This window comes from Vigna umbellata, chromosome 4, assembly GCF_029865625.1.
Source record: "Vigna umbellata cultivar VRB3 chromosome 4, Vumbellata_1.0, whole genome shotgun sequence".
Taxonomy (NCBI): Eukaryota; Viridiplantae; Streptophyta; class Magnoliopsida; order Fabales; family Fabaceae; genus Vigna; species Vigna umbellata.
In genome coordinates, this window is record NC_142168.1 from 72,035,482 (window position 1) to 72,046,660 (window position 11,179).

Consider the following 11,179-nt stretch of genomic DNA (forward strand, 5'->3'; position numbering starts at 1 on the left):
TTTTGTGAATGCAGATGGACTAAATTAAAACACGAATATAAACACGGAGGTAAACACAAAATTAAAATGGTTGGTCATTAAAAGTAACATTACAACTAAATTATCACAACTAAACATAATAAACAACATTAAAGTGAATCAAGCAGTAAACTGAACGGTCCTAAAATAAGGTGTGGGAACTAATTTAAATGCACTAGAGAAATATGAAAACTCATCTAACACTATTGAACTGCAAAGAGTTACCCTTCGAAGCCCAACGCAGCCAGAATGACATGGGATGCACATTTATACGAAAGAAGTACTAAAAGAAATTGTGTGACCAGTAAGTTGAAATAAAACGAGCAAGCTGCTTCTAAATGCATTTCAATGTATATAATATAAAACATTTTTGATGCAAGTGTGAATAAAGAAAAGGATTAAAGAAACCTTCCTAGCACGTGCGCGTCATCCAATAATCAATCAACTTGCTTTGTACGAGAAATTAAATGAACTTCATCACCGTGAAGTTGCTCCCTTATGCTCCAAAGCAATTGAATAAAATTCCTTTTCTCAAAGCCTACCACCGTACACCTGCTACTTGTGCCCTCCAAATGCTTCAATTGATGTGACCACTCCTTACTCCAACCTAATCTACTTCTTCATTTATCAAAGAAAAGACATCTCCAACCTAATCTACTTCCACCTCATATTCCCGTGCACACCATGCCCTTCTTCCCATCTCCACGTGCTCCTGGAATGCTTCCGTGACACCACACCCTTTCAATCAGCGAGCGTTTTCTTCCAGCAAAACGTGCTGCACCAAGGGGGCTCTTCCTTCTAGACTTGACGTGACCGTGCATACTCCTAAGATTAAATCACAATCCTCCTCTTGATAAAAGCCAAAACCGAGAATATTCTTACGAGCTCCACGTTCCTCGCTGCATCCATTTCTCCAAAGCAAAGAAAATGAAGATGACTCACTTGTGTGCTGGACTTCCCACTTCTCCCCATTATTAAAAACGCATCCTAATCTCTAAAAACAATGAAAATCCTAAAAGCTGATTCCCGTGTGCAAGGTGGCAACTCTCTTCTGCCCAGGCCGAGACACACACTCCTCCCTGTGCTCAGCATTCTCAAAGAAACCAAACATCAAAGATAATGAAATCGAAGCATCGTCTTGAATTGAAAACTTAAAATCAATGTAACAGTAGCAGAATAAAACATGTGCACAACAACGTGCTTGTCTCCAATTCATCCCATGTCATCAAACAACGTTCCAGCAAAAACTCAGCAAAAGAGTGTGGCCAAAAAATGCAAGTGGCGGCCGGGCACAAGGGTCGTGTGTCCCTCTTTAATAAGGGTAGGGTCCACACACAAAATTGAAAACCCTAACCTAAAAGGCATATGTCCTACAAAAAAATATTTTTACAAAATTACCCCTAAAAGGGTCCAAAACACCTAATTCTAATTAAGGGCTTCTAGAAAACGAAATTACAACTTTAATTAGAATCTAAATGACTAAATGTTGAGCCTTTGAGTGTGTCACTCAATATCCAAATGCTCCAGATGATGTTTCCACAACTGCCCTGCAACCAGAAATGCACTTAATCAGCTCAGAAAACCCAAATTAGCACAATTACGAATTTCCGACCAAATTAAGCAGAATTCGAAAAACGGGGAAAATGACAGACAATTAAATACAATTCCCTGGTTTATTTAAGTGCAATAAACTAAATATAATTCCAGAAATAACGACTCATCAAAATAGACCACACTTAGTCTTTTGCACTCCTGGGCAAAACCAAAACGAAAACCAGGGAACTCTCAAACATTAAGGAGCTAATACAGACTCGACAGACAGACAACAAAGACTCCAAAACAGAAACACAGTTTCACAATTCTCACAAAAATCTGGACGGTAAAAGGTATAGGCAGAATCCCACACAGAGTCAATGAAAGCAACTACTCAAAGAATCATCCAAACAGTTCAGTACAAGGAAAACAATCAATAAGTTCAAGAGATGAATCAAAAGCAACAGAGCCTCACAGATGCACACAATTAGTGTTTCTCTCAAGTGTTTAAGGTAAATCAATGTCACTCAATGCACTCAAGAAAGCAAACAACAACAGACTTGGCAAACCTCTAATATCAACACTCAGAAACATATGCATGTTCAAATCAAAAGGTCTTTTCATGGTTGTAATGGGGCCAAGGACAAGGGAGGATAAAATATGGATAAAAAGCTACAAATCAAAAGAAATAGAGGAGCAATGGGGAACAAGTGTAAACACAGTCAACTCACACCCAAAACCTCTAATTCAATCCTCTTCTTGACTCCATTATTCACAAAAAAAAATTTTTTTTTTTTTCATTTTTTTTTCTTCCATCCTGTCTCTTTTCTTTACTCTATTCAGCACACAAATTCAAGAGACAAGATACACCACATATTTACAAAAACAAAACAAGAAGAGGAACTAACTAGCCAACTCATCAGAAACCCCAAGGAGACCACACTTGTTCCCAAAACACTTCCAAAGCTCCAAAATTCCCTAAGGTTAAGGTAATATTGGTTTTTCACTTAGGGCTAGTGTATGAGCTTCAAAACAAAGAAATGAGGAAAGTATAGGCTCAAAAAGGGTTTTCAAAGAATCAGAGCAAGGTAAGCTTGTTTGGCTAGAGAGGCTCAAAAACAAAACTGCCTTTATCACTTCCAAACATGCATATCAATCAAGAGTTATCAACAAGAGTCAAGCCAGGGCATATGCGCAAGCAATCAAGAGACATATCACACACAAGAAAGAACATAAAGTGGCTCAAATCTCACACAGGGTAATTTTGTCACAATCAATTCAACTCTCAAAAATCATAATCATCTTCCAAGTAGAGAAAAGCAAGGATTTCCAACCAATCAGAGTATCAATGAAGTGAAGGAAAACTGACAACCTGACCACAATCCAGAATTCACGAAAAGCATGCAAAACTATACACAAGACACAACAAAAACTACCTAGAAAAGAAAAAATTTAACAAAGAAAACAAAAGCTATCCAAGTAAAATTAGAATCTCCCCCAATAGACCACACTTAAACTACACAGTGTCCTCAATGTGTCATAAGCATAAGATCAAAAATCAAAACAGTGAACAGATCATGGACAAGTGCAATAAAAGTAGGGAAAAGGGGAGAAGAGAGAAAGGAAACTCCCCTGATCATGGTGGCAGTTGCCAATTTTGGACTTTCAGGGAGATGTCTTCCACCACAGGATCCTGCAAGGAAGTTTTGAGGAAGAATTGCTTCATCCTCCATATTTGATCAAGCAGGGAAATGTCTTCCACAGTTGGATCTAAGAAGCAAGGATTGTTGATGAGCGGGTTCAGCTGGTGCCTATTGCTGTTGAAACTAGTGTGTATGTAAGCACCTTTTCCTTCCACTATGGGTGCATGTTGGTCAAATTCATGTGTACCTCCTGCAACATGGTTAGTGCAATGTGGCTCCAAAGAAATGACATGCAGAGGTGGTATAACACCCAATCCCAATTTATCAGACTGAACCTCAGATACATCCTCAGAACATGAATCAATTTCAAAATCACAAGCAATATCAACTACAGACTCAGATTCATGTTCAATGCATGGAGAATAAACATTAGGATGCGACAGCAAAAATTGGTTCTCATCATGCATAGAGGGAAAATTAAAATCAGACTCAACAACAATACAATCATCAGCATACCTCTCAACAACATAATCATCAACATAATCAAATTGAGGTATGCTTACCTCCTCTTCCTTGAAGATTGCTAAAGTGTGGGAAGATGAAGGTGATCTACCTGGTTCAGAATTACTGCTTATTTCTGCCTGCTCCTCAAAATAATCATCAGTCTCCTCAGGTGCAAGGGTAGGGACATAGGACGATAGGAAAGTAGATGGTGTAGTAGTAAACTCATGACTCTGTTCCTCATCTCCTATGTCGATGGCACTGACATCTTGAAATTGTTCCTGATTAAGTTGAGTAGCCATCTGCCCTAACTGGTCATTCAAGCTCTGAATGGACGCTCTGGTCTCTTGCTGAAATTGCAGGTTTTGCATGGTCAACTGCTCCAACAACTCCTGCAATGTAGGCTTAGAAATAGAAGGCTGAGGAGCTGTTTCGGTAGAAGCATCATATTGCTGACTCTGATATTGCTGGACTGGTGGAGGCATGAAGGAACTCTGGAATGGTGGTTCTTGATATTGATGTTGTGGAGCATTGTACCATCCCAAGGTAGGGTCATTCCATCCAAGACCGTTGTCGCATCCATCTTGCACATGGGAGAATTTGCTCAGAAATTTATGCTCAAGATCTTCCCATCTGGTAATGGATCCTGGAGGAAGAGAGTCTTTCCAATCTTTTGCTGCTCTTTCTAATGAGTGCGGGAATGCCCTTAAGAAAACTAGATTGTCCGGGACATTTGGAAGTTTCATTAAAGAGCAAATTCGATAAAGCCTATCCAAATGTTCATGTGGGCATTCATCTGCAAGACCATAAAACTTGGGCAACAAATTCATCAGTCCAATGGTGAGAACTAAATGATCACCATCCTCATTGGGTGGAACCGGCTCCCAAAGAGAGCTCTCAGAAGTTGGAGGATGGGTCATATTGTTCTCAGCATAAAAGTCAGCAGAATTACAATCAGAGTAACATGCAGAAGGAGAATCATAATCAGAGGCACAAGCAAAAGAAGCAGTATTCACATAATCAAAATAGGTAGACATGGAAAAAGAAAAATACTAAAAATTACGAAACAAATAAAACACAACACATTTATACATGCAACACGCACACACAAAACAGAACATCACATCACAACACATCACATCACATCACAACACAAGACAAAACACAACACACACAAACATAACAAAAACCTAAGACCGAACCATTGGTCCCCGGTAGCGGCGCCATTTTGATGAGAGGGTCGCACCTCCCACAAAAGTTGTGCATAAAAGAATGCAGTATAGTACTAGGAAGTGACTCCTAGGTCGTCTCTCAAGACCAAATGTGGTTCAATCTCAGATCAACACGTAGTGGGGGGGTTTGTGAAGAGTTTTGTGAATGCAGATGGACTAAATTAAAACACGAATATAAACACGGAGGTAAACACAAAATTAAAATGGTTGGTCATTAAAAGTAACATTACAACTAAATTATCACAACTAAACATAATAAACAACATTAAAGTGAATCAAGCAGTAAACTGAACGGTCCTAAAATAAGGTGTGGGAACTAATTTAAATGCACTAGAGAAATATGAAAACTCATCTAACACTATTGAACTGCAAAGAGTTACCCTTCGAAGCCCAACGCAGCCAGAATGACATGGGATGCACATTTATACGAAAGAAGTACTAAAAGAAATTGTGTGACCAGTAACTTGAAATAAAACGAGCAAGCTGCTTCTAAATGCATTTCAATGTATATAATATAAAACATTTTTGATGCAAGTGTGAATAAAGAAAAGGATTAAAGAAACCTTCCTAGCACGTGCGCGTCATCCAATAATCAATCAACTTGCTTTGTACAAGAAATTAAATGAACTTCATCACCGTGAAGTTGCTCCCTTATGCTCCAAAGCAATTGAATAAAATTCCTTTTCTCAAAGCCTACCACCGTACACCTGCTACTTGTGCCCTCCAAATGCTTCAATTGATGTGACCACTCCTTACTCCAACCTAATCTACTTCTTCATTTATCAAAGAAAAGACATCTCCAACCTAATCTACTTCCACCTCATATTCCCGTGCACACCATGCCCTTCTTCCCATCTCCACGTGCTCCTGGAATGCTTCCGTGACACCACACCCTTTCAATCAGCGAGCGTTTTCTTCCAGCAAAACGTGCTGCACCAAGGGGGCTCTTCCTTCTAGACTTGACGTGACCGTGCATACTCCTAAGATTAAATCACAATCCTCCTCTTGATAAAAGCCAAAACCGAGAATATTCTTACGAGCTCCACGTTCCTCGCTGCATCCATTTCTCCAAAGAAAAGAAAATGAAGATGACTCACTTGTGTGTTGGACTTCCCACTTCTCCCCATTATTAAAAACGCATCCTAATCTCTAAAAACAATGAAAATCCTAAAAGCTGATTCCCGTGTGCAAGGTGGCAACTCTCTTCTGCCCAGGCTGAGACACACACTCCTCCCTGTGCTCAGCATTCTCAAAGAAACCAAACATCAAAGATAATGAAATCGAAGCATCGTCTTGAATTGAAAACTTAAAATCAATGTAACAGTAGCAGAATAAAACATGTGCACACCAACACTGGAATAAAAAAATGAAAATAAAGAACCAATGCCATGAAAATAAGTTGGCCGAGAACAACGTGCTTGTCTCCAATTCATCCCATGTCATCAAACAACGTTCCAGCAAAAACTCAGCAAAAGAGTGTGGCCAAAAAATGCAAGTGGCGGCCGGGCACAAGGGCCGTGTGTCCCTCTTTAATAAGGGTAGGGTCCACACACAAAATTGAAAGCCCTAACCTAAAAGGCATATGTCCTACAAAAAAATATTTTTACAGAATTAGCCCTAAAAGGGTCCAAAACACCTAATTCTAATTAAGGGCTTCTAGAAAACGAAATTACAACTTTAATTAGAATCCAATGACTAAATGTTGAGCCTTTGAGTGTGTCACTCAATATCCCAATGCTCCAGATGATGTTTCCACAACTGCCCTGCAACCAGAAATGCACTTAATCAGCTCAGAAAACCCAAATTAGCACAATTACGAATTTCCGACCAAATTAAGCAGAATTCGGAAAACGGGGAAAATGACAGACAATTAAATACAATTCCCTGGTTTATTTAAGTGCAATAAACTAAATATAATTCCAGAAATAACGACTCATCAGTAGATGTTGAAAAAGTTGAGTTAGAGAGAAAAGAAGAAAAAGAAGAGAAAGAAAGAGAGGTGGTTGAGAGAGAAAAGAGAAAGAAAATTTGTGTGAAGATTGAGAAGTTGAGTAGAAAAAGAGAAGGGAAGAAAAAAATAAGAGAAAGAAAAAGAGAAAATTGAGGGAGAAGAAAAGTAAGAAAAAGAGGATGAGAGGAAAGAAGAAAGAATCATATGAAAAACCCCGTCATCATCCAAAGAAATATCATAGGAAAGAGAAGGACTTTGAGCGCTTTATGGAAATCTTCAAGAAATTGAAGATTAAAGTTCCTATGATTGAGACATTGCAATAGGTTCCTGGTTTGATCAAATTTCTGAAGAAATTCAGTAGAAATAAGCAGAAAAAGAAGATTGAACTTGAGCTTTGATGGGTCAAGCTAATGACATTAAAAGAGCGCTTGCTGGGAGGCAACCCAGTGATTTAAGAACTTTTGTTTTTGGTTTGGTGATGTAATTGTGAACTTTTGTTATTTTTGTTTTAGTTATAAATTTTTTACAGGGTATAGCATCTACTGATGGATGCTAGGTGGTTAAGTATCTATTGAAGGATACTAGGTTTGTTACACCTACTGATGGGTGTTGGTGGATTTTGGGTCAGGCTCGTGACGTTAAACAAGCGCTACCTGGGAGGCAACCCGATTGATTTACTATCTTCTGTTTGTTTGTTTTGATTCTGCTTTAGTTGCATGTTAGGGATTGAATGTATGAGTGATTTGAGAACTTAAATGCATGAAGTGAGTGAGAGGCATGAGTATAAGGCACTTAGGGCAAGCTCGGAAGAAGGAGAGCATGTCATGCAAGTGTCGCTCAACGGAAATTTCCGCTGAGTGGTATCACTACAGATTGGGTTTTTAATCTTACCCTAGCGGGACCTGAGCCCATTAGGGTATTTGTATACCCTAGGGTGCAGTTTTGGTTCTATTTTCATATTTCTTTCCTCCCACACTCTCAAACACTTTTCTAAGAGTTCTCTACACCTTTCCCTTCATCCCCTTTTACAAAACCTCTCTTCCACTCACTTTCTCACTAGGGTTCCATCCAAGTTTGGGGTTTGGTGAGAGCATTGCTATTAGGGTCTAATTTCTTCACATTCCTAAAGCATTCTTCACTAATTTGCTTGCTGGTTTTGTTGCACAGGTTGCGCTGAGGGGTTTTGGTTGCCCTCAGCGGTGATTAAGAATGGTTTTAGGGTGTTGTTTATGGTTCACTAATGCTAAATGATGTTTCTTGTGGTTTTATGAATGGTGTTTGATGTAGGGATGGCCTCCTGATAACGGTTGAAAAACCGTTATTTTTATGCTTAAATTTGATACCAAAAGCAACCTTTAAGACTTAGAAACTAGCTTGAACTCATATTTTTGCTTTAGTTTTGAGAATAAGAGAGTTGAAAGTGAATTTAATGGTTTTGTGCAAGATTCCCTTGATTTTGTAGGCTAATTGAATGATTTGAAAGAAGAATTGAAATACCGAATGATTGGAGTGCTGAAAAGTCAACCAGAAACCAGAAAAGTCAACCAGTCAACCAGAAAAGTCAACCAATCAATCAGAAAAGTCAACCAGTCAACTAGAATGCTGAAAAACCAACCAGAACGCAGAAAAAGTCTGACTGAGTGGCGCTGAGCGGAAAAATACCGCTAAGCGGCACTTTTCGGGTGCCGAAATCACCGCTGAGGGGCAAAACAGCAACTAGGGGGCAAAATGGATCATGCGCTAGTACCGCTCAGCGGTAAAATACCGCTGAGCGCCATTCTAAGTGGGCTTGGACCGGTTTTCTTTTGTTTTTATGGGCTTGGACTTGTTTTATGTTATTTTTATGCCCTATTTAAGGACTTGCACGTCCTAGGGTTTGGATCTTTGGCTGGAACGAAGCAAACACTCTCTCTTCCACCCCTTTGAAGGAGGATCTTGGATGCTGAGGGTTCCTCTTCACCTTTTTAGGGTTTTATCTTTCATTCTTTCATTGTTATTCATTTAGGTTCACCATGAATATGGTGAACTAAACTCTGTATGTTTGTTGGGGAATCAATGTAATCTTTTGAAGCTCTCAAATATGGAATTTGTTTTTACATCTTTTATTTAAGATCTATGCTTTCTTTCATCATTAGTTAGGGTTTTTCCTCTTTGCATAATGCTTGCATTGTTTAACTCATTCGATGCATGATTATTGGTTTTGTCGATACGGGCGCGTACGGGGAAGTCTAGATCCGGGGAATTTCTCCCAATATTATATGTGTTGTCGTTAAGCTCCTACACTTATGAACTAATCATTAGGAATGCTAGGAATTGTATGAACTCGTGATTAGAGAGAAGCCTTCTTGAAAGGTACTTTAGAGAGTGGCATTAACAATGATGATTTGAATGTTGAATTCCCAAAATATATGAGAGTGGATAAGATGAAATTGACCCCCAACAACATATTCATATTTCATTGAAAGTGTTTATCTTTTGCTTTTTGCCATTGATCAAAACTTCATGCATACATATTTAATTTTCGTCTTTTGCATATAAAAATCCAAATATTTCGTCTTTAAGTCTTAGCTAATCAATAAACCACACAACTAAACTAGGCCGTGAGTCCTTTGGGAAGAACGATACTTGGTCTTACCAAGTTTATTACTTGAACGATTCGGTCATACTTGCCGATTGAAAAACAAGTTTGTGACATCATATTTTGGTGTTCATAAATTTGTCCATCAATCCCCCGTGAGCTTCTGAGTGCCGCTCAGCGGTAAACTGCCGCTCAGCGGCAGTTGCGGCTTCTCCTTTTGCACTTTTTGATGTCTTTTCTGATTTCATCTCTCTCCTTCTTCACTTCTTTCACCAAATTCAACTTAAAACCTGCACAAAAACACTGAAATCAAGCATAAACCTGTCCAGCTCTCTTATTTATGAAAATATGAATAAAAGTATGATTTCAAGCTAGTTTCTAAGTGTTAAAGGTTGCTTTTAGTATCAATTTCAAGCATGAAAATAACAGTTTTTCAACTGTTATCACAACCCCAAACTTAGAACTTTGCTTGTCCTCAAGCAAACAAGATGTAACTCAATCTTCTACCAATTCATATGATGGTTCACTCATTCAAAAATTTCTTTTCAAGATAAGCAAAGACTTCAATCAAACTTTTGACCAAGATTTTAATCAAGATGTGCACATGCTTTAGTGTTCACAAAGTCAGTTAATATCAAACAAATGCTATTTTTCATGAATGATCAATCAATTAAGCATGGATGTTCATGTGCTCATGGAATACTTCCTCACCAGGTAAAGTGTTTCACTCACACACAAGTGTATAAGAGGTAATCACTCATTCACTCCACTACCACAATGTCACATGAATCAACTTTGCCTTTCATTTAACCACAATCAAAACATTTACAAGCATGCATCATCGAAAGGACTTTTTAATGGCTTACAACGTGCCTGGGCTAATGAAGAAAATTGGTTTTTTTTGGATCACAAAATCCTTGAGTTAAGAGAATCATAACAACACAATTATTCTTATTTTTCCCAACTTGTCTTTACATTGAGCTTTGCTTTTTCTTTTCTTTTCTTTCTCTTTTTCTTTTCTTTTCACATTCTTATTCTTAACTTTTAGCTCAATGCTTTTCCTTTTTTCTTTTCATGCTTTCCCAACAACCCCAAACTTGAACATTTAACAATACCACAAAAGATTTTCTACTTAACTCAAAGTAAAGCTTTTTCAACAAGGGTTTTCAATTTATATTCAAGGTTAAGGGTTCAAAGGATAGAACACAAAGTGTTCTCTTTTAGTGGGCTAACTTCATGAATTTGGCCAATAAAAAGGGTTCCAACAAACGGCCTTGATCATATGATGCAAAACAAGCAATTGATTCAATCATAGAAAACCTGGGCAGAATCATTCATGCTTTCAAAGTAATAGCATTCAATCAATAAAAACTCTGGAGCTCAAAACCTCTCAAATAAGCTCATTCACATTTGGCATACACATCCTGCTTAATCTCACAATCACAATCATAATATCCTGCATTTGTTCACAAAACTTGTGAATCACCTGTATAAGCATTTAATGTGCACATCTATCTCAACATCAATCAATCAATAATCATCATCAAGCATTACTTATCACACAATCACAGTCAATAGCAAACCATCATAACAAACCAGGTTTCCAATAGAGTACATCAACCCTAGTCTAAAACAAAAAATAAATAAGTACAGAACACTTAAACCAACAAAAGCATAAGTTCATGATAGCATTCATCAGTAAATGTTATCTTAACTCCTCATC